The 19,632-nt window shown below is 49.4% G+C and overlaps 1 long non-coding RNA gene across 1 annotated transcript; it reads right to left on the minus strand.

The window, feature by feature from the left end:
* Positions 1 to 9,380: 9,380 nt before the first annotated feature.
* Positions 9,381 to 18,893, minus strand: LOC101687827. Its single transcript, XR_006607298.1, has 5 exons — positions 18,722 to 18,893; positions 17,057 to 17,699; positions 14,933 to 15,172; positions 12,513 to 12,727; positions 9,381 to 10,633 (listed from the first exon to the last, which is right to left on the minus strand). It is a non-coding gene; the product is annotated as an uncharacterized LOC101687827 (long non-coding RNA).
* Between the last annotated feature and the right edge of the window lie 739 nt (positions 18,894 to 19,632).

The raw sequence follows: 19,632 nt of genomic DNA on the forward strand, positions 1-19,632 counted from the left end.
GCCAATGGCCAGCCGGCGGCCAGGCCGGAAGTGATGTGGACAGCCGCCAAGGTTTGGGCCTCCTGTGGCTTCTGAGGCCTCACTGGGAGCGGGGCGTGGAAAACTAGCTCTAGAAAATGAAAGCTGTAATAGTAGGAAGAAGAACAACGACCGAAAGCCTGGTGGAATAACGCGAAGGGTAGAAGCTGGGAATCAGAGCCCAAATTGTAAGAGAACAAATGGAGAAGACAGATAGCGCCCGAAGGTGTGTGTGGTAGGTCCAGGTGTGAGGAAGACGGTTTGCAGCGGCACAAGAGATGGGATGCAGGTGTCCCGCTCAGCAGGGGGACGGCGTGGGGACCAGCATCCCACAGGGTCGTGGGAAGAGGGAGGGAGCGAAGGGAGGGCCTGAAAGGAGACCCCAAGAGCCCGCGGAGTCCTGGATGCCTTGGCGGCGCCAGGCGCCATGAACCCTGGGAGCTCGGCCTTTGGCCCCGATTCCTGAGGCATGCAGTGGGGGCCCCATACAGTTCAATAGGGCGGGGTGGTGAGCTCTTGAGACTGACTGATCCCTGAAGCAAATAGAGCGTTTCCTTCTGCAGCCTGTCCTCGTGCCGCCCACTCAAGCTCCCGGTTCTATGACAGCACGTGGCTGTCGTTTGCCTGATTTGATTTTTGAGCTCAGTGTCTGCTGAGCTGATGCACTTAGACAAGGAGGGGGAGTCCAGCGTGGCAGCTTGGGGCTAGAGACGGCAGAGAGCACCAGTGCCTGCCTCTGGTTGGGTCATCAGAGAGCTCACTCTTCTTTTACGGGGAGGGCTGGAGCTCTCAGCCCAGCTGGGAGCTAATCCCAGGCCTTCTTAAGCTATACTGTGCTGCCCGTTCTCTCTTAGCTAGCTTCTTTCCTAACTTATCCTCAGTGGCTATTTTGTTTTTTCTTCTGTCATGTTTAAAAGATTTTCTTCATTTACTTGAGACAGAGAGAGCGAGACGGAGCCCCAGAGCAAGCCTGCAAACAGTGGGCATAGGCCAAGGGCAAGGGCAAGGGAGAGAATCTGAAGAGGTCCTTTCACTGGGCCCTGTGGGGACCCTGAGATCATGACCTGAACAGAACCATGAGTAGGAGGCTTAACTGGCTCAGCCTGCAGGGTGCTGCATATTTTTAAACATTTTGTCAAGATTTTACGTTGAAGTGATCTCTGTACCCAACGTGTGGCTCCAGCTCTCAACCCTGAGATCCGGAGCAGTCTCTGTGTCAGCCAGGGCTGGGGAAATCTGCCTGAACACCGAGGTTCATGTTCGTTACTAATGGCGTTGGTAGAAAGGGTCTTTTTATTATTTCATTTTATTTAAATGTATATTATATTATTTATTTTATTTTATCTCAATTTTATTACTTTTATTTTATTTCAATTTTAATTTGTTTCTGTTTAAGGATTAAAACAACTTTTGTGTTTCCAGAGCCTGGGCATCTCATAGACCGTATCACCTTTATTGCTGATGCTGGGTTTTGAGAGCTGTTCATTCCTGGGACGTGGGTGTTCATTCCTTTCTGTCGAATTTCCAGGAACGCATTTCTCATTGACCTCACTAGCTTTTTTATTCCTTGCGGACAGAAAGTGACACACCACACGGACTCAGAGGCCGTTTCCTAGGATTTGGACTTTGGGGAGTTGATGTGGGGGGAGCCTGGAAAAGAGGCGGGGTTTGATCTCTACTGAACACTATTAGCACTGGCAATTCTATGATTGTAGTCAAGAAGTCATAGTCATTTTCCTAGGAAGAGAGACGGTGTTTGGGTTGTGGGTTGCGTTGTGACCTTGTTTTTATCTGTCCTGAGCAATATTGTCAGATGGCCTTGTTTTGTCTTGTTTTATCAAGGTCTCCAAGCAGCTTTGTCGGAGGTTGATATTCTGCAAGCATGATTATTTATTTACAAACATTTGAAAATACAGAAAATACAGGCTGGGAGTGTCCGTTGCGGTGTGAGAGGCTGGCCTTGTTCGTTGTCCATAGAAATCCCTAAAGCAGAAGAAAAAAAGAGAGAGCTCGGATCTTAACAGTTGTAGCTGTAGCTGCAAACCTGATGGGAAAGTATGACTTTGGCTGTGTCTTGAGATTCCTGTGTCTCAGTTTCTCCATTCACAATGGCTCAAAGGGACTTGTTCCTGCATGGGTTGTCCCAGGTGTGATATCGATAGGGGAGGAAGGTTGATAAGTCCAGAGGCCCGGATGGTGGTACACAGCGCTTTCGTGGATTCCCACCCCTCCGGGGCTATCGGGTCAAGAACGGCAGGCACAGGCATGTGCTCTCCTGTCCAGCCTGGGTCCCCCAATCACCTATGGCTTTGTTATATTTACATGGTGGTTTCAGTCCCCCAGTGGGGTCAGATTGCAATGACAGGTCCAGGAAGAACTGGGTTAGGGCCCGGCCTGCCCTTACTGACCAGTAGGTTGAGTTCCTTAGATGACTGGAGACAACGTCAGCTGAGACCACCTTAGCTATGACCCATACTCTGTGAGACAGGAAAAGAAAAGACACTGCTCAGCCCAATGCATTTGCCATTTTGAGGCCTTCCTGCTCTCCCATCTTGATGGTGTACTTACTGTAGATCATCCGGATTGTAAGCCAACTGAGTATAACCTGTAGGGGTGTAGAATTGTGACAAAAGCATATTCCAGGAGAAATTCTTTCTGGCCATTTTTGTTTTCAGGGTGGAATCTTGATTCCCCTTTGTCCCCTGATATTCAGACGTGGGTTTCTGGAGGGGGAGTGAGGAGCCTGGACAGGGGAGTTTGCAGCCAAGGCCTGGGTGGGGGCTCTGCTGCTGTCAGCTGGTGGGGGAAATTCTCCTAATTTCTGTGGGCCTCAGTTTCCCCATGTGTAAATTACAGTTGATATTCAAATTCTCCCAAGTCCCTTCCTGCTCCAGTGTCTGCACGTTCACGAGGGACTGAGGTGCCTGTTATGGAGTCCTGGGGACTGGACCCGGGACCTGACTCGGTCCCTTCTCTGTGTGTCTCCCACAGGAGCCTGGGCTGAGTCCACACTGAAGACAGAGAATGGAGAGAGGAGCTGGAAGACAGGATATCAGCAAGTCTGGAAGACGAGAATATCGCAAAGAAGAACAAGGCCATGGTGGTGCAGGTGGTTGCCCGAGGAGGGAAGAATAAGCCCAGGCGGAGTCCAGAAAACTGAAGGGAAACCGAGGAATGCATGAGGCAGCATGAGCTGAGGGGGATGACTCGGAGAGTCACACAGTCCACAGTGAGCCCGTGCCCCTGGGACGGAGCCCCACAGGATGGATCGGGATTCGCTTGTACTGCTGGAGAACTGAACCAGTTAGTTCCCAGAGGAGGAGGAGGTGCCCACGAGCTTCAACCTTGGAGCTGCCCTTACGGTGGATGTTTCCAAGTAAGTGTGGGCCTAGGGGGATCAGGGGCATTTGAATTAGAGTTGCAGAGGTCCACCTTTCCTGCAGTCTATTGTTGTAAGGTCAGAAACGACCACAGTAGGGGGCTCTTGCCTCTGAGACAGTGATACCAATAATATTCTTTGGAATGTATGGTGGTAAAGGGCTTTATGCACTATATACTTTGTCTATATGTTCAGGGTCTCATTTTTCCTTAGTCTTAGTCCTTAGTGTTAAGAGCGTGGAATTCTGACATCAAGAGGATTTCACTGGGGAGGTCAAGCAGTGAGTGGGAGAATGCAAACAAGATCTTGTAGCATGTGGGTGTCTCAGTCCCTTGAGAGTCTGCCTTCTGCTCATGTCCTATCCCAGGTCCCCGGGATCAAGTCTCATGGTGAGGGGGCGGGACAGGGGGCTCCCTGACAGCAAAAGGGTGCAGGGGTAGGCCAAGCACCTCGAATCCTAATGACAGGGTGGGCCTTTGAGAAGACTCCAAGAGGGCAGTCCCTTCTTCATCAGAGCGCACCGCAAGGGCATGTCACGGGACATCGAGTGTGTTGCGGCTCCTCTTTAAGGAAGGGGATTTGTTGCCTTCTGGGAGAAAGCAGAGAGCATTCCTGCAGGACATTCGGTCTAGGACTGCAGTTGAGATTCGAGATTTTCGACCACTTCTGTTGGATCGGGGAAGGGATCTCTCTGAGAGCTTCCTCAGTGCTTGGCTTGGTCCTTGGAGCCGTGAATACAGAGGTCAATACAACATCATCGCAACTGTCACAGGGCTTTTAGTCGAGTAAGCAGAAGTGATGAGAAGCGGGGTTGGGGTGAGTTCCTGGGAGGAAGTGGCCAGTGCTGTCTGGGGCATGATGTCAGTGGTTGTTCCAGTCTCTCACGGTGTTTTTGACCTACCTTGGCCCAGGGACCCTAGACTGGGACCAGTTTTCCGCTCCTTGGGTACTGCCTGCCAACACCTGGTTCCAAGGTGGCCCAAAGCAGCCGACACTTCCCAGGTCTCCGGAGGAAACTGCTGGTATCAGTACCTCCTGCCTCTGACTTGGCCAGCTGGAGAAATCGAGGCAAGTTCACAAAGTCTAATAGGGGTGTCCTTGTCCTAAGGATCAGTGATGTTGTGCCTTTGTGTCTGAGAACTTCCGTGCTTTCCAGACTTCAGTATTCTCTCTCCATATAAAAATCCTGTAAATAGGGGCGCCCGGGTGGCTCAGTCGTTGAGCCTCTGCCTTCAGTTCAGGTCTTGATCCCAGGTTCCTGGGATGGAACCCCACCTCGGGCTCTCTCCTCAGTGGGGAGCCTGCTTCTCCCTCACCCACTGGCCGGGCTTGTGTTCCCTCTGTCACTGTGTCTCTCTCTGACAAATAATGTAATTGAAGGCTTCCAGAAATGTGCATAGTGGCCATATTGTAGATCAAGTAACTAAAAACAAGAGAGAGGCCTGGAAACGATTGCTGGTGTAAATTAAAGGTAATCTAAATGAATAGAAAGACATCTATCCCATGCATAGATTAGGAGACTCCAGGTGTTTGGACTACCAAATGAGTTTCATTCGGACTCACATGGGAGAAGACACATTGGGGGCAAATGTGCAAGCTAATTCTAAAAATGTATATGCACATCGAGGTACTGAGACTAGCAAGATGGCCATGAAGCCTTAATCTGGAGAAATCCACTCCATGTCAAAGCTCATCATGAAGCTATGGTCATTAAAGCACTACGTTATGGTATAAGTAATCACAATGTATATATATATGAACAAGAGGGACTATTGAGTACAAAATTTCCCCATACACATATACAATGTTTAAACTTGTTTTTGGATTATTTCTAAGTCATCTCGACATCCAACCTGGGGTGCAAACCCACAACTCTGCAGACAAAGGCCGCTTGCTGCACCCATTGAGCCACCCAGGAACCCTGGGTGTTTGTTTGATTTTTTTTTTAATTATTTATTTATTTTCAGAAAAACAGTATTCATTATTTTTTCACCACACCCAGTGCTCCATGCAATCCGTGCCCTCTATAATACCCACCACCTGGTACCCCCACGCCCCCGCCACTTCAAACCCCTCAGATTGTTTTTCAGAGTCCATAGTCTCTCATGATTCACCTCCCCTTCCAATTTAGCCCAACTCCCTTCTCCTCTCTAACACCCCTTGTCCTCCATGATATTTGTTATGCTCCACAAATAAGTGAAACCATATGATAATTGACTCTCTCTGCTTGCCTTATTTCACTCAGCATAATCTCTTCCAGTCCCGTCCATGTTGCTACAAAAGTTGGGTATTCATCCTTTCTGATGGCGGCATAATACTCCATAGTTTATATGGACCCCATCTGCCTTATACATTCGTCCGCCGGAGGGCATCTTGGTTCTTTCCATAGTTTGGCGACCGTGGCCATTGCTGCTATAAACATTGGGGTACAGATGGCCCTTCTTTTCACAACATCTGTATCTTTGGGGTATATACGCAGGAGTGCAATGGCAGGGTCATAGGGAAGTTCTATTTTTAATTTCTTGAGGAATCTCCACACTGTTCTCCAAAGAGGCTGCACCAACTTGCATTCCCACCAACAGTGGAAGAGGGTTCCCCTTTCTCCACATCCCCTCCAACACATGTTGTTTCCTGTTTTGTTAATTTTGGCCATTCTAACTGGTGTAAGGTGATATCTCAATGTGGTTTTAACTTGAAACTCCCCGAGGGCTAGTGATGATGAACATTTTTTCATAAGTCTGATAACCATTTGTATGTCTTGATTGGAGAAGTGTCTGTTCATATCTTCTGCCCATGTTTTGATATGTTTGCCTGTTTCGTGTGTGTTGAGTTTGAGGAGTTCATTATAGATCCTAGATATCAACCTTTTGTCTGTACTGTCATTTGCAAATATCGTCTCCCATTCCGTGGGTTGCCTCTTTGTTTTGTTGACTGTTTCCTTTGCTGTGCAGAAGCTTTTGATTTTTTAAAATAAAGCCACTGGTACACTTGACCAGGATAACCAAAGACTTTTACTAAAAGTAACTGGAATGAATATCTACTTCATAATATGTTAACATGAAAAACCTACTTAGCACTATATATCGATGGTAGTTGGAGAAGTAAAAGTAAAAGTTTTTTTTTTTGTTAAAGATTTTATTACTTATTTGTTGGAGATAAAGAGAGAGAGCAAGCAATCACAGGCAGGGAGAGATGCAGGCAGAGGGAGAAGCAGGTATCCCCCTGAACGGGGAGCCCGATATGTGACTTGATCCCAGGACCCTGGGCTTATGACCCGAGGCCACGTCAGATACCCAACTGCCTGAGCCACCCAGGTGCCTCAAAGTATAATTTTCAAGCACAGGGTCTCACGTCAGTAGCCAGTGTTGACAACATGATGCCCTTAGCCTGTTGTGATGGAATTTTTCTTGGAGGTTTCGGGCAGGAATGAGGTCTAGGTAAAGAAAGCACCTTTGCAGAAAGGTATAGGCACGAATTGGCAAATGGGAGCGTGGGGTTTGGCGTAGAAGAGGACTCTCCCTGAGACCTGTCTCCAGCCCCCATAGCAAGGGGTTCTTGGGCCAATCACAGGGGAACTGGGTCCTCCGTGTGCCTTTGTTTCTTCATCTGCGAATCAGGAAAAAGGAAAGCTCCCATGAACAAGTGGACTGTGAAGACTAGAAGTGCTAATATGTAGGAAATCATGCGTCTCAAGAACTCTAAGGGACGTCCATGATCTCAGGGAGTTTCCAAACTGACCAAACACCGGACTTTAATAAGATTCCAGACCCCACGTCAAGGCACTGAATTAGAATTGCTAGAAACCAAAAGGACGAGGTTGCATTCGTACAAACTCTCTGAGGCTGTTCTGATACAGTGATGAGTATATGAGTAGGGAACACTGAGTCATATAACGTTCCTCTAAAACAGCAAAGTGGGAATAGCAGAACGAGGATCTTTTCATTCGAGTCTCTTCGCCAGAGGAGAAAAGGAGGAGGACTCTGCAATGGAAGGAGACCTGGCCCATCTGACCCCATTTAATCTTTGCGCAGTTTCCATGTTTTATTAGAAACAGGCCGCCAGATGAATGGCATGGGGTCAAGTCAAAGGAATCTATCAAGCAGTGCTCCATCTTCTGAAACTTGTTTTTACCTTTCTGAAACTTGAATTTCAGTATAGTTATCTTACAGTGTTAACATATGTTTCAAGAGTAGAATGTGGTGATTGAACATTTCCATACATTGCTCAGTGCTCATTCGCACAAGTGCACTTCTTGACGCCCTCTGCATTCCCCGATTCCCTGGTCCCCCTCCCCTCTGGCTACCACCAGTTTGTTTTCTCTAGTTAAGCGTCTGTTTCTTGGTTTGTCTGGCGCCCTTTTCTTTTGCTCTGCTTATATATTTTGTTTCTTAGTTCCACATACAAGTGGAATCCTACGGTATTGAGCTATCTCGGACAGACTTAATTGACTTAGTACAATATACTTTAGATGCCCCTGTCTCATTTCAAAGGGCAAGATTTTATTCTTTTCTATGTCTGAGTAATATTCCGTGGTATAAATATACCGCATTGTCTTCACCGGTCATCTATGGACGGACGTCTGGGCTCTTTGCAGAATTTGGTTATGCATGTATTCGTGCTTACTAGTGCTTATGTATTTCTGAGAGTAAATATCCCATAGTAGGACTGTTGGATCGTAGGGGGGTTCTGTTGTTACGTTCTTGAGGAACCTCCATACCATCGTCCACAATGGCTCCCCCGGTTTGTGTGCCCAGCACTAGGGCAATAGGGTTCCCTTTTCTCCACAGCCTTGCCCACACTTGCTGTTTCTTATGTTTTGGGTTTTAGCCATTCTGACGGGGGTGAGTGCATATCTCATTGGTTCTTTCTGTTGCTTGTTTTTTGTTTGTTTGTTTGTTTAAGATTTTACCTGCTTCTTTGAGATAGAGAGTATAAATGGGGAGGAGTCGAAGAAGGGGTAGCAAGCTTCCCACTGAGCAGGGAGTCTGATGTGGGACTCTATGCCAGTCAAACGTGGTCCCTATGACATAATCAGAAGAGCAAGGAAAGCAACGTACACATAGAGGGGTCATCTAGGAGTCAGGGATGTTAAGTTCTTGAGGAACCTCCGTACTGTTTTCTAGAGTGGCTGCACCAGTTTGCATGGGCACCGAGAGTGTCAGAGGGTTCCCCTTTCGCTGTACTCTTGCCACAATCTGTTGTTTCCTGAGTTGTTAACTGTAGGCATTCTGACTGATGTGAGGTGGTATCTCACCGTGGTGTGGTTTGTATTTCCCTGGTATGGCACTCTTACTTTCAACACTCCGTAAAACGGGTGGTGCAAGTACTTTCTATTCAGTGAGGATGTCCTCGTATGCAGGCAGTAGAGAAAGAGTATTGAATATGCAACCCTCACAGAGTCCTCATTCCCTCACTAGGAGTCCTTTGAAGTGAACTTCCCCGGATGAGAGATGACAGAGGAGACTTTGACTTTCAAACAGCTGGTCACTGTTGAATAGACTTACTGGCATTTGTACAACACAACTCTGGGAATGGAGTAGGTGGGAAAAATAGGATGTAAATAACATCTGTTTCACTGGGCGGAAACAGTAGTATATCAGGTCAGGTTGTTACAGAAGGAAAGGGAAAATACAATAATGTCAAAAGTTTGAGGTCGAGAGATCCCTTCACACTGACAAACTGAAGGGGAGAAGTTTGGCAAGCTCATAGGGAACCAAACATGTCCACGGACTTTCGGTGTAATGCTCAGCCCTACGTATACGACCTTCCTAAACAGCAGACATTCCTATAGGCACACAGGTGCACATGCAGAAAAGAAAAGAAATACCACAGAGAGCTAAACACAGTAACATGTCCTCCCGGTAGGGTACGTAGAGCCTAAAGGTGAGGGAGACTCAGTATAACTGTGATGATGAGAACCAAGCACATTTCCATGAGCATGTGTCCCGATCCTCCAAATCACCATGATAGGGAGAGCTTAGAGCATCCAATGTCAATAACCCACAAGTTCATAGTGGTTGTCTGAACCAAAAACTTTAATGACATAGAAGGGGGACAGAATGTTCTTTTCCACAGTGCAGTGCCATCCAATACACATTGTATAGATATCCAAACGTCAGAATTCTTCCAATGTAGAAACACAGATAGGGTTAGGAGATACCACAGGGAGCAGTAAAAGATGGCAACATGTAAGAGAAAGTGGTTAAGAGGAGAGGCTCGTCACCCATCCTCAGGATCCACCGCGTACCAGATTCCCAATTCCAGAAAGCAGAGCATGTGTCTTGCTGTAAACAGATCAATCTGATAGGTACTCTATTGCAATGCAACCAAAGCTGCTCTCACAGGAGTGGTGATGGGCACACTGGACCTTCTTGCTCTCCGGGTAGGCTAGCCGGGTCACATGCAGCATTAACGATGGAGTGTCCTGGCCCAAGGCACAGGCTGAATTTAATCAGGAGGAACTGATCAGACAACTTCAGAATGTAGGCCATTAAGCTAGACATGTGGCCTGTCCCCTACAAACAAGGAAATGTCACCACCACCGGAGACAGCCACCGAACGGTGAGGAGATATTTTGGGTTCTGAAGGAGTAAGAAAATACAGCAACACATTCTTGTCGTCCTTTGGAACCCAAACTATCTCTCCTCCATGTTGCTGTCTCTTATTTGTGGTGACAGGGATTTGTGAAGAAAGACAGACCGGTCATCTGGTTCAATGGTCCACATCCTGAAGGTGTCTGATAACTCCCTCGTGCTCAAATTCAGGCTGAATGTCTCCAGGAAGAACACGGTGTAGTCAATGCTGTGTGCTTCTGGCATAGCCCAGTTGGTGGCCCAGAATGTCCAGTGTGACATGTGGCCTCTTCCCGTGGTGCTGCTGACTCTGGTTCTCTGCAGGATGGAATTGAGAGCAGCAAGACTGAAGGTCTCTGGAAACGGGGTGTGATGTAGGCAGGCATTGGACTCCTGAGGGGTTTATCACAACTGGAGATGAAGGGCAAGAAACTCTCTCCTCCAATGGGTCTCTTGCAGTAAAAATCATCGAGCATGGCTTGGCATTGTGATGTGGATTCTCAGCAAAGTGTCTCTCGCGTGCTCTCTTTGGGCTTTAACTTGATGTGCTGCTTTAGATTTGCTTTCATCCAGTGGAAAAAGAAGGGGTTTTAGGATGAAGTTTCAGGATGGGGTTTTCATTCACACAGGCCTCTCTTTTCTTAATTTCTGCAGTCTTTGGCATCTGAGAGAGGAAGTGTGAGAGAAATCAAATGTGAGTCTTGGTCAGATGCTACTGGTGGCTGAGCCTGGAGGGGTGGCGGCCAGGTGACAGAGGCCAGGAGCAAGCTGAAGGCCTCTCCAGAGGAGCAGCTGCAGGGGGAGCTGCACCCAGGCAGAGGGGGAGTTGAGAGCCCCAAGTCAGAAGTCATACCTTCACGAAACCGATAGGCAGCCTGTGTTGGAGGATGCAGGGGCCCCTGGGCTCCCCCAGCAGGGGGCTAGTGATGTCCCAGCTCAAAGCTGCTGTGAGCTTTTGCCAGATCCCAACTACCTCCTCCTCTGCAGCCACTTCCCCCTTGAGCCCCTCCATCAGAAGCCAAGTGATGGCTTGCCGACGCCTCCCGGGGAGGTGGGCACCTAGCACGCACCACGTGCGTTCCGAGACAGGCTGCTGCAGGAAGCAGGGGACCCGTGGCAGCCAAACACATCCCCTTTTCACCCTTGTCCCAGTCTTCTGAAAAGGAGGCCAGGCTTTGGAATGAGTCCTAGACTGGGACAGCCCACAGGGGCCTGTGAGTATCTCCAACTTCTTTTCTGCCCTGTGCAGAGGAGGAGCTGTGGCCCCAGGGGCTAAGGACCCCTGAAAGCCATGTGACCTGTGACTGAAAAGCCTGGGCTGAAAGCCAGGCTCAGGCCCTGTGCAAACCTGTGGTGGGGAGGGAGAGGACAGCCCCTGATCTGCAGGTGTGGGCAGGCAGTAGATACTGTTGGTCACTTTTGGCCTCCCAGGAACAAGCCCAAAGGTGCTGAGGGAAGAGCCCGGGGAGGAGAAACCCCAAGGGGAATTCACAAAGGACAGCCTGGGTGTTATCAGGGACACTTCATTTTCCCTCAGGGACAACAAGGGTCTGTGAATGTTATCTCACACAGGATAAACCTTGGGGCATTTGTAGGAATAGTCTGAGTAGGTATAAGCTTCAGCAAAGTGTAAAGCGCACATGGAGAAGGATTCATGTTTGCTTTCTAGATTCTCATCCCTTCTTTCCCCAACTTTCCATAAGCGTAGAGCCTCTCATGGATTCCAGGGGTGTTCTGATGGGCCTGCAAATGGATAGATAGGAGAAGGAGTCCTGAGCTTGTTTCCTGAGATGTTGTATAATGACACCATAGGATTATTTTCTTTCAATCTGTCGTGGACCTGTCAGGGAGCTGGGAAGTCCTCGTAGTGACTTTGTGAACCATGGTTTTGATTGCCACAGGAAGCAAGAAACCTGAAATTCCTCAACCTCGATCAGGGAAGGGATCATGTTTTAGACACTGGGTTTCCAGGCAATATTCCTTCCTCATTGTATCGTGTATTACAGGGGCTGAGGAGAAGCTTGACACCAGCTGGGTCCCAGGTGAGGGTTCTGTGTTCACCTAGCTCAGATTTCCTGAACGTCCCAAGAGAAGAGTGCTTGTGCCAGTGACTCATTGAGACCTCGGACCTGGGAGGAGGAGGCTTGGAATTGGAGAAGCAGGGAAGGAGGGCAAGGAAGCCAAGAAAGCGTGTGGTTTCTGGCAGAGCTCTAAGTGTTTGATGGGTGTAATAATGCTGCTCTGCTGAGGAGGGCCATGGGGCCTGCTTTGCCCTGGGCATGGAGAGAAGGGAGAGCGAATCCCAGGACAGCCCCGGCAGGAACACAGCAGAGTTGAGCTGCATCCCGGTGATGGAGAACAAGGGCCGGCAGGGTGGCAGCCCCCATGCGAAACCGGGGAAGCGCCAGCTGTGGGAATGGCCGAAGGAGGGAGAGCAAGTGAAGAGACAGTGTGTGTTTGGTCGGGGGTGTTGGGGGGGGTGGAGCTCTAATCAGCAGGAGAACAGTAAGAGTCCATGCCCCAAGGGCCAAAGGCATGATTACCTCTGGGCCCTAAGCTTGAAGACCAGGGAATCTGCATGCCAGTCTCCACTGGCCAAACTGCAGTATTCTCTTGGGAATCTTCTGTTTCATGACACGGAGGGCTTTCATGTGGCCATGGATTTGACAGCCATGCTGTCTGTCCCTCGAGTCCTCACCAGCATCACGCTCCGGCTTGGGAGGGTTCTTCATGCACATGGAAGCATCCAAAGCCAGTTCTGCAAGGAAAAGCACATCGACAGGATCCGCTGTGATTCATGATCTTTCTGGACCTCCACCTACATTGATGTCAAAGAAGGACAGTGGCCAGAATGAGAAAGGCCATCTGACAGATCACAGGGCCGTGGACACAGTTTGATTACTTCCGGTTTTGGCTCTCTCTCTCATACTCAAGTAAGGCTCACTGGGCCAGGAGGCCAACAGGTTCCCAATGGACAAAAGTGAAAGCACGAGAAACGATCGGTAAAAAGAAACAGTTCTGGGAAAGAGAAGTTTCCACACACAAGGAAATCGTGCTGGAAAGAGGCTGTACTCTTGTCGAGAAGAGACTGTAGAGCGCAGCAAAGTCTAGGTTGCAGGGAAGCCTTTCGGGGTCAACCAGGGAAGAGCACGCTGGGGAATGCATAGAACATGCATCAACATGGCCAGCGTTTCATACCTGTGCACTACGTATAATATACACACCGAATAGACAACATGTGTGTGACCTAAGGTAGAAATGTCTGTGTCTGTATGTATATATGTATGTATAAGGGAGTCAGTGATTAATGAGGGATTTGCGGACAGGACCAGAGCATTCTACCCCCGCTCTGCTCAGCTGCATCGAGTAAAAGAAAAGACACGGAATCCAAAAGAACGAGAAAAGCAGTGGTGAGAAACAGGTGACCATGGACATGTTCCATGGGGGAGTCGGTGGGAACAAGTCAGAGTAAAAGCATCTGCCCCAGCGTGTAATTGTGTATTCACCCCCAGCCTATAGGATGAAACCTAATCCCCCAGTGTGATGGTATGATGGGGTGAGCCTTTGGGAGGCAGCTCCTCCCCTAGAAGGGATTCGCGCCCTATGAAAGAGACCTCACAGGGTTCTGTCGCCTCTCTGCACTGTGAGGACAGAGCCAGAAGGCAGCCACCTCTGAGCCAGGAAGGCAGTGTCACCAGGCCCCGAATGTGTCCCTATTTGATTGTGGTTCTGGCGCGCCTCCGGAACGGTGAGATACCGATTTCTGTTGTTAAGAAGTCAGCCTGTCTGAGGCATTTTTGTTATTATAAGCAGAGCGGACCAAGGCGCTGGCATGGAGCTTTTCTTCTTGCTCAGGCCTCCATGGGAGGTGAGTCACAGAGAGAGGGAGGGGGCCAATGGGTCGGGGCAGGACGGTGGGCGCCAAGGAGAAGTGACAGGCCGCAGGGAGAAGACAGTAAGGAGGGTGAGTTCTAAGACCCTGGTCCGCGCTGGGCTTCCCCGAGCACTCACTGAGCTCTTTCTCCAGGGCCCTCCCTGGTGCCACAGTGCTGCTACTGATGTGGCCTCCCCTTGGGAACGGCATCTCCTCAATTCTCAGGGAGGTCAGCTCCTGACCGAGGAGCCCCAAGGCACCCCAGTCTCCAGGAAGGGACTCTGAGTGCTGGTGGGGAAGGAAGACAGGATGCAGAGGAGGGTGGAAACGCTCAGTCTTCAGGACATCTGAGTAGAGGTGGATCCTGATGAGCAGGAGGCTGGGCATGAGGCCCCGGAGATGAAGGGAGCAGATGGACTAGATGGAGGACCCGAAGAGAGAGTGACATGTATACTTCATGGGGTATAGTGGACCCTTCTCAGCTTAGAAAAGGAAAAAACAAAAATCAGTAGTACGCGGTGTTGCAAGGCCAGTATTTCTACAGTGTCTGTGAGCACCGAACAGGGCAGATGGGCTTGACAATGCTGAAGGAGAGAAAACTGGGCGCATGAGCCTTTCTGAGAAAGGCAGGCAGGATGGGGTCCGGCGATAGTAGATCTGCCTAAAACTGCTCTTCCCCACATGAAACAATGCCCTGACACCATTTCCAAGAGTTGAAACCCCACAGGCATCTGAGGATTCGATGTGACAAATTCATACATATTGTCATGCAATTTTGTTGCATCAGGGCCCCTATGAATTGTGTTTCATGTTCCCAAGAACAATGAGACGGAGACCCCATTTTTTGTGGTTTTCAGTAAGCGGACTGAAGGGAAAATGCATGAGAAGAGGCGGAAGTTGACCAGTTATACAGCCAGGAATTGGCAAGGCCAGTACCTGATTCAGAGCTGATACTGAACACCAGGCTCTTGGTCACCTTGCTGTATTGCAGCATCGTGGGGGCTCAACCTCATCCCATTGCTACCTGTAGCCACAAGTCTGTGATGACCAACAGAGGGTCTAGAGCTTCCTAGTCACCTTCCCTCTCACCTCGGAGCAGTGGCGGTTGGTCCCCACAACCCATGTTGGTGCCCAGGCTCCCGATGGCAGAGGAGAGGCTGAGTCTGGCTCTGTTGTCACCACGGTCCAAATGCTGGTCCAGCTGCAGTTGCAGGGAATCAGCCACCGGGGTGCTTGGCTGTGTCTGTGCCCCGGAACTTTGCACCTGTGCTCTTGGGAAAGTCAAGTTTCCACTGGATGGCCCTTGGTGACAGGGAGACTGCATCGGAGCTGAAGCGAGAAGAGATTTCAATGGGATCCATCCCAGGGCTCCTTAGCTGAGTGCTCTCAGAACACCCATGTCTGATGCCCCTGCCGCTCTGTGAGACCACCCTGGGAGCAGGTACAAAGGCTGGCATCATGGCTATGAAGGAGATGTCCCCATTGTCTCTGAGCCTATGGATGCTGTGTTGGCCGGTGACCAGGCTGCAGAGTCCCTGAGGTGAAAATCACCCCCTGACTCCGCAGGGCCTTCGGATGGGCCCAATAGCTCATGCCTATCATTCTGTTCATAGTTAACCTTCGTGTGAGAGCCTAGAGAGAAGTTCCTGGAGAGTTCTCAGGGCTTGGGAGAAGGAGTTGTCCATGTGTAGTGGCAACAAAGAACGTGGGAAGAAGTTCAGCCTCGAGGCTTCAGGTACCCCTAGAAGAGGGAGTTGCGGAAAGGTAGCACGGGCCAACTTATGGGGCCTTTTCCCAGCTCTGAAGCCTTTTGAAGCTTCTCATCTGCAATTTCTGTCTGCCCTTCCGTCCGTCCACTCATCTGGATTCTATTGCCCCTTGGAGAATGCTAAATAACCGTGTGTTTCATTTGTGCCTCCCAAATTGCTTTAATGCTGAGGATGCCTGGTCTCTTTGGCCCTCGGGGAGGACGGGGAAACTCGGGAGAAGGTAGTCCTAGGGCGGAAAGGCTGTTACTGTCCACGTAAGGTTGAGGGACAAAACATTTCTTAGGCAGTTTCACTGTACCAGATTGATCCAATAAGGAACATCATGGACTCCTTGCTGGCCCTAGCACATGTTTTGTTCAGCAGAGAAAGTCTCCTAACAGGGCCAGTTTTTCTCCCAGAAGGGAAGTCCAGAAAATAGCCTGAGCGGGAAGAGACGGGAAGTGGATTTTGGCCTGCGCACCTGTGTGAGCGTGGCCGGAAGGGGGTCACACTCAGCAGGCTCCACGTTTCTGAAGATCCTGGAGAGGGAAACAACTCTTTGCTTTGCCCCTGAATGATGCCCGTAGCCACGTAAGGTGCACAGGCTGCTGCTCATTTAGAGGGCATTATGCCACCAAGAGTGGACACGTGACAGAAACCGTATCCAAGCTGGGAAAATATCACTGATGCTGCACAGAGGGTGAAAAGCCCACCATCCACGGGGGAGGAAAAGCGGGACTAGAGCTTTGGCTTCACTGAATCCATGGGACAGGGGACAGACAGGACTGGGTGCTCAGGATCTTCCATGTAAATGCTCCAGAGGAAGACCAACACCCGGGGAGAATGAAATTTGAGCTCAGCAGAAACAGCACAGACGCTGCCCATAGGGAGCAGCCGCATAGCAGTGTGGAGACCAGAGAGCTTGCAAGAAGATACACAGGACGTACAAGTGGCCATAGAATTTCTTGGGTCTAAAAAGTCTCTTCTTGGAAATAAGAGGCCTGTTACAAAGATACCTCCAGGTGAGATAGCGTGGCTGAGTTTTTGTCCCTTTCTCTCCATTTCTCCTCTCTCACCTTACTTGGTCCCAACAGCCTGCTGCTTGTGAGGGGGCAGGTGACACAGGATAGTGTGGGACAGAAGGAAAGGGAACTTGTCTGACCCACATGATGCCTTTTCTTTTGAAGTAGGCTCCACATCCAGTGTGGATCAGAACGTGGGGCTTGAACTCAGAACCCTGAGAGGAGGACCTGAGCGCAGATCAAGAGCTGGAGGCTTAACCCCCGGGTGTCCCAGTGTTTTGAAAATAAAATCCAAGAGCATATTCAAACCAGTATGGGTCTACAGGGCCTGTTGGCAGGGCTGCATCTCTCAGCCTATTTATGTTGTTGTATACAGAGAAGACAGGCTTCCTGGGACCCTCCCTTCCCAGGAAGTTTGTGCCCCTCACAATGGGGTTACTTACCATCTACATCCAGACCCTCGAAGGTTTCCTCCTTGTCACGTGTGGATGAGGCACTTGTACAAGGCCTCCAGGTGTCTGGCAGGTGATGGCCAATTGAAGAAGTCAAATGACATTCATCCAGGGAGTCCTAGGGACGTCATTCTCTTCTACCACGGGCAGCTCCGTGCAGAGCCTCGAGTTACAGGAAGGCTATGGCAGCATTGGGGATTCCTAGAATGCTTATGTGTCCCACGAATTTTATTTTTTTTCTAAACAGTTGTCTTGCCATGAATTCCTACCCACGTCATAATACAAAAGCAGCAGAGGTAGATGGCATCTTTGGCCTGATTTGGATGAATGCGTGACCGTGAGAAGGTAAGAAGTCCTGTGTGCTTCATATACTTGCATCAGGGGACTGCAGATTCCAGGCTTGGGAGGTATTGAGAAAGGGTCTTATAGTAGTGCCCCAGAAAAGCAGAAACCATTGCTAATGGCCCGTTTTGTGCATGTGAGAATGGGTGAGAGAGGCATATTTAGCAATTTCTAGATTTGCCTAGATCACCAGATGTCACCATTGAATTAAAGCCCATGAATCTTCAGAGTTACCTGGGGCATATCGGGTCTTGGTCTTCTACCTCCAAAAGATCATTGTGATTTTCTACAACTAAAGAGAGACAGGGTCAGTCACATTAAACGGAATGGCATCGGTACGTTAAAATAAAATATCCGCTGCAGCTAACACTCGGGCATAATTTTCCTTAATGGGGCAGTGGGTAGAATGAGAGAAACCCTCCAGGAGGCCTCCGGGAGTGCCTTGGTAATGTGTCACGGTTTGCTTTCCTTAGGCCTCGGGCACGAGCTCCCTGATGTGGTGGGGCCACATGGAAAGAGTCTGTGTAGAGTGATACGTGTGTTTTACCATAGATTCTGGGGGAGAGCTTGTCTGAGTTTTAAAAATGTACTGTGTACTTCTCACCTTACCTTATCTCATGAGATGCTCTAGGGTTATGGGTGAAAGGCATTTAGACACAGAGACCAGACTGATGGATTGAATCTACAAACCCTCAAATCAAGAGGGATCTTGTGTGTACAATTCCTTCGAGTACACAGACGTGGGAGCCATGCATGGGGAGGGGGAATGGCCGGGCTCAGCCTTGCTCAGGGAACCATTCAAGCAAGCTGATGGCAGAGGTGTGGATGTCCTGATACGGCTGTGATGACTCACTGAATCAGAGCAGTGAAACCAGGGAAACGACAAAGCCAAAGATGCAGGTAAAGCTGACAGCATCTTTGAAAAGGGACAAAAAAAACAAGGTCCATTGTATGGGTATAAAAACAAGAGCCCTGGAGATGAGGAGAGACAGTTAATGGAAATCAGGAGCAAAGACACCTGCGGCGTTGCATCACAAATGAGTGTGGGTTGTGACATCTACCTTGACTCCAATGTCCTAACGTATATCAAAGACATAAACAGAGCCTGGGATGAGGAATGAAGGGCAGGTCTTTGCCTCATGTGATATCTGTGCTGTAAAGACTGGCCTAGAGCCTTACTGGGATCCCTATATCTACCCAACTCCTACACAGCAATGACACATCTGAGCGTAAGCAGAGGTTGGAATAGCAAACATAAGGGGTCAGCGAGGGCGTCGAGTTGGAGCTTTCTCAGCTTGATAACGGAGGACTCACTAGCTACTTCCAGAGCAGAAGAACTGTCCATATCATCGAAGGAGTTTCTGTCAGCCCTCGTAGAGGTCCCATGCAGGTCAGCCAGGTCACGAAAGGCTGAGTGAGTCAAATAGCATTGATCCAGGGAGTCCCATGGGGGACCGTGCTCTTCCACCTCTGGCAGACACAGACTGGGCCTGGGAGGGTGGGGAGATCAGAACATGAAAACAAGAAAAAGAGACATCCCATAAAACTACTCTTTCAGATGGCAGGCCGAGAAGTAGAGTCATAAGAAAGGAGCACAGCCACTACTCACCTCAGAAACTACCCTGCTGTTTCAGGGACAGAGTATGGGTGGTAGGGGGAAGTACAGATAGCCAGAGAACAGAAGGATCTCAGGGTAGAGGCGACAGATCTAAGCTTCTGAGGATCAAACTCTGAACCATGGTGGAATAGAAGTCGAGGCTCAGAGTATGCATCGACCATTTTAAAGGTGGCTTCGACACTTTTGCATAAATTCTGTGGCTGTTACCTTTAGGGACCTAGTGAACCCAGGATGCATTTTCAAAGGCATCCTCAGCCTGGAGTGATCTCGTGTCCTCAGTGCCTCCTTCTCTAAGTACGGTGACGTGATATGACGTGACGTGACATGTTTCCTAGGTATTCTTTTTGTACAGTGTATCCTCCCTGTGGTAAGGTCGAGGTGGGAGAAACAGCTCTTCCTCTCTCTGAGGATTTAGAAAAAGAAGAGAGGAGTGTAATGCTGAGAATCCCACTGACTAGTCAATTCATGCAGGTCAAGTGAGTGCAGGTGACTGAAATGGAGGAGTCCATTAAAGGAACGGAGACGTGTAACACAGGGAAGAGACACATCATGGTTCAAGGAGAGGGTTTGTGATGGGAGAAGGGATGAAAGAGATAGGTTTGTCAGT

Source organism: Mustela putorius, unplaced genomic scaffold, assembly GCF_011764305.1.
Source record: "Mustela putorius furo isolate JIRA1106 unplaced genomic scaffold, ASM1176430v1.1 tig00000585_pilon_pilon_pilon, whole genome shotgun sequence".
Taxonomy (NCBI): domain Eukaryota; kingdom Metazoa; phylum Chordata; class Mammalia; order Carnivora; family Mustelidae; genus Mustela; species Mustela putorius.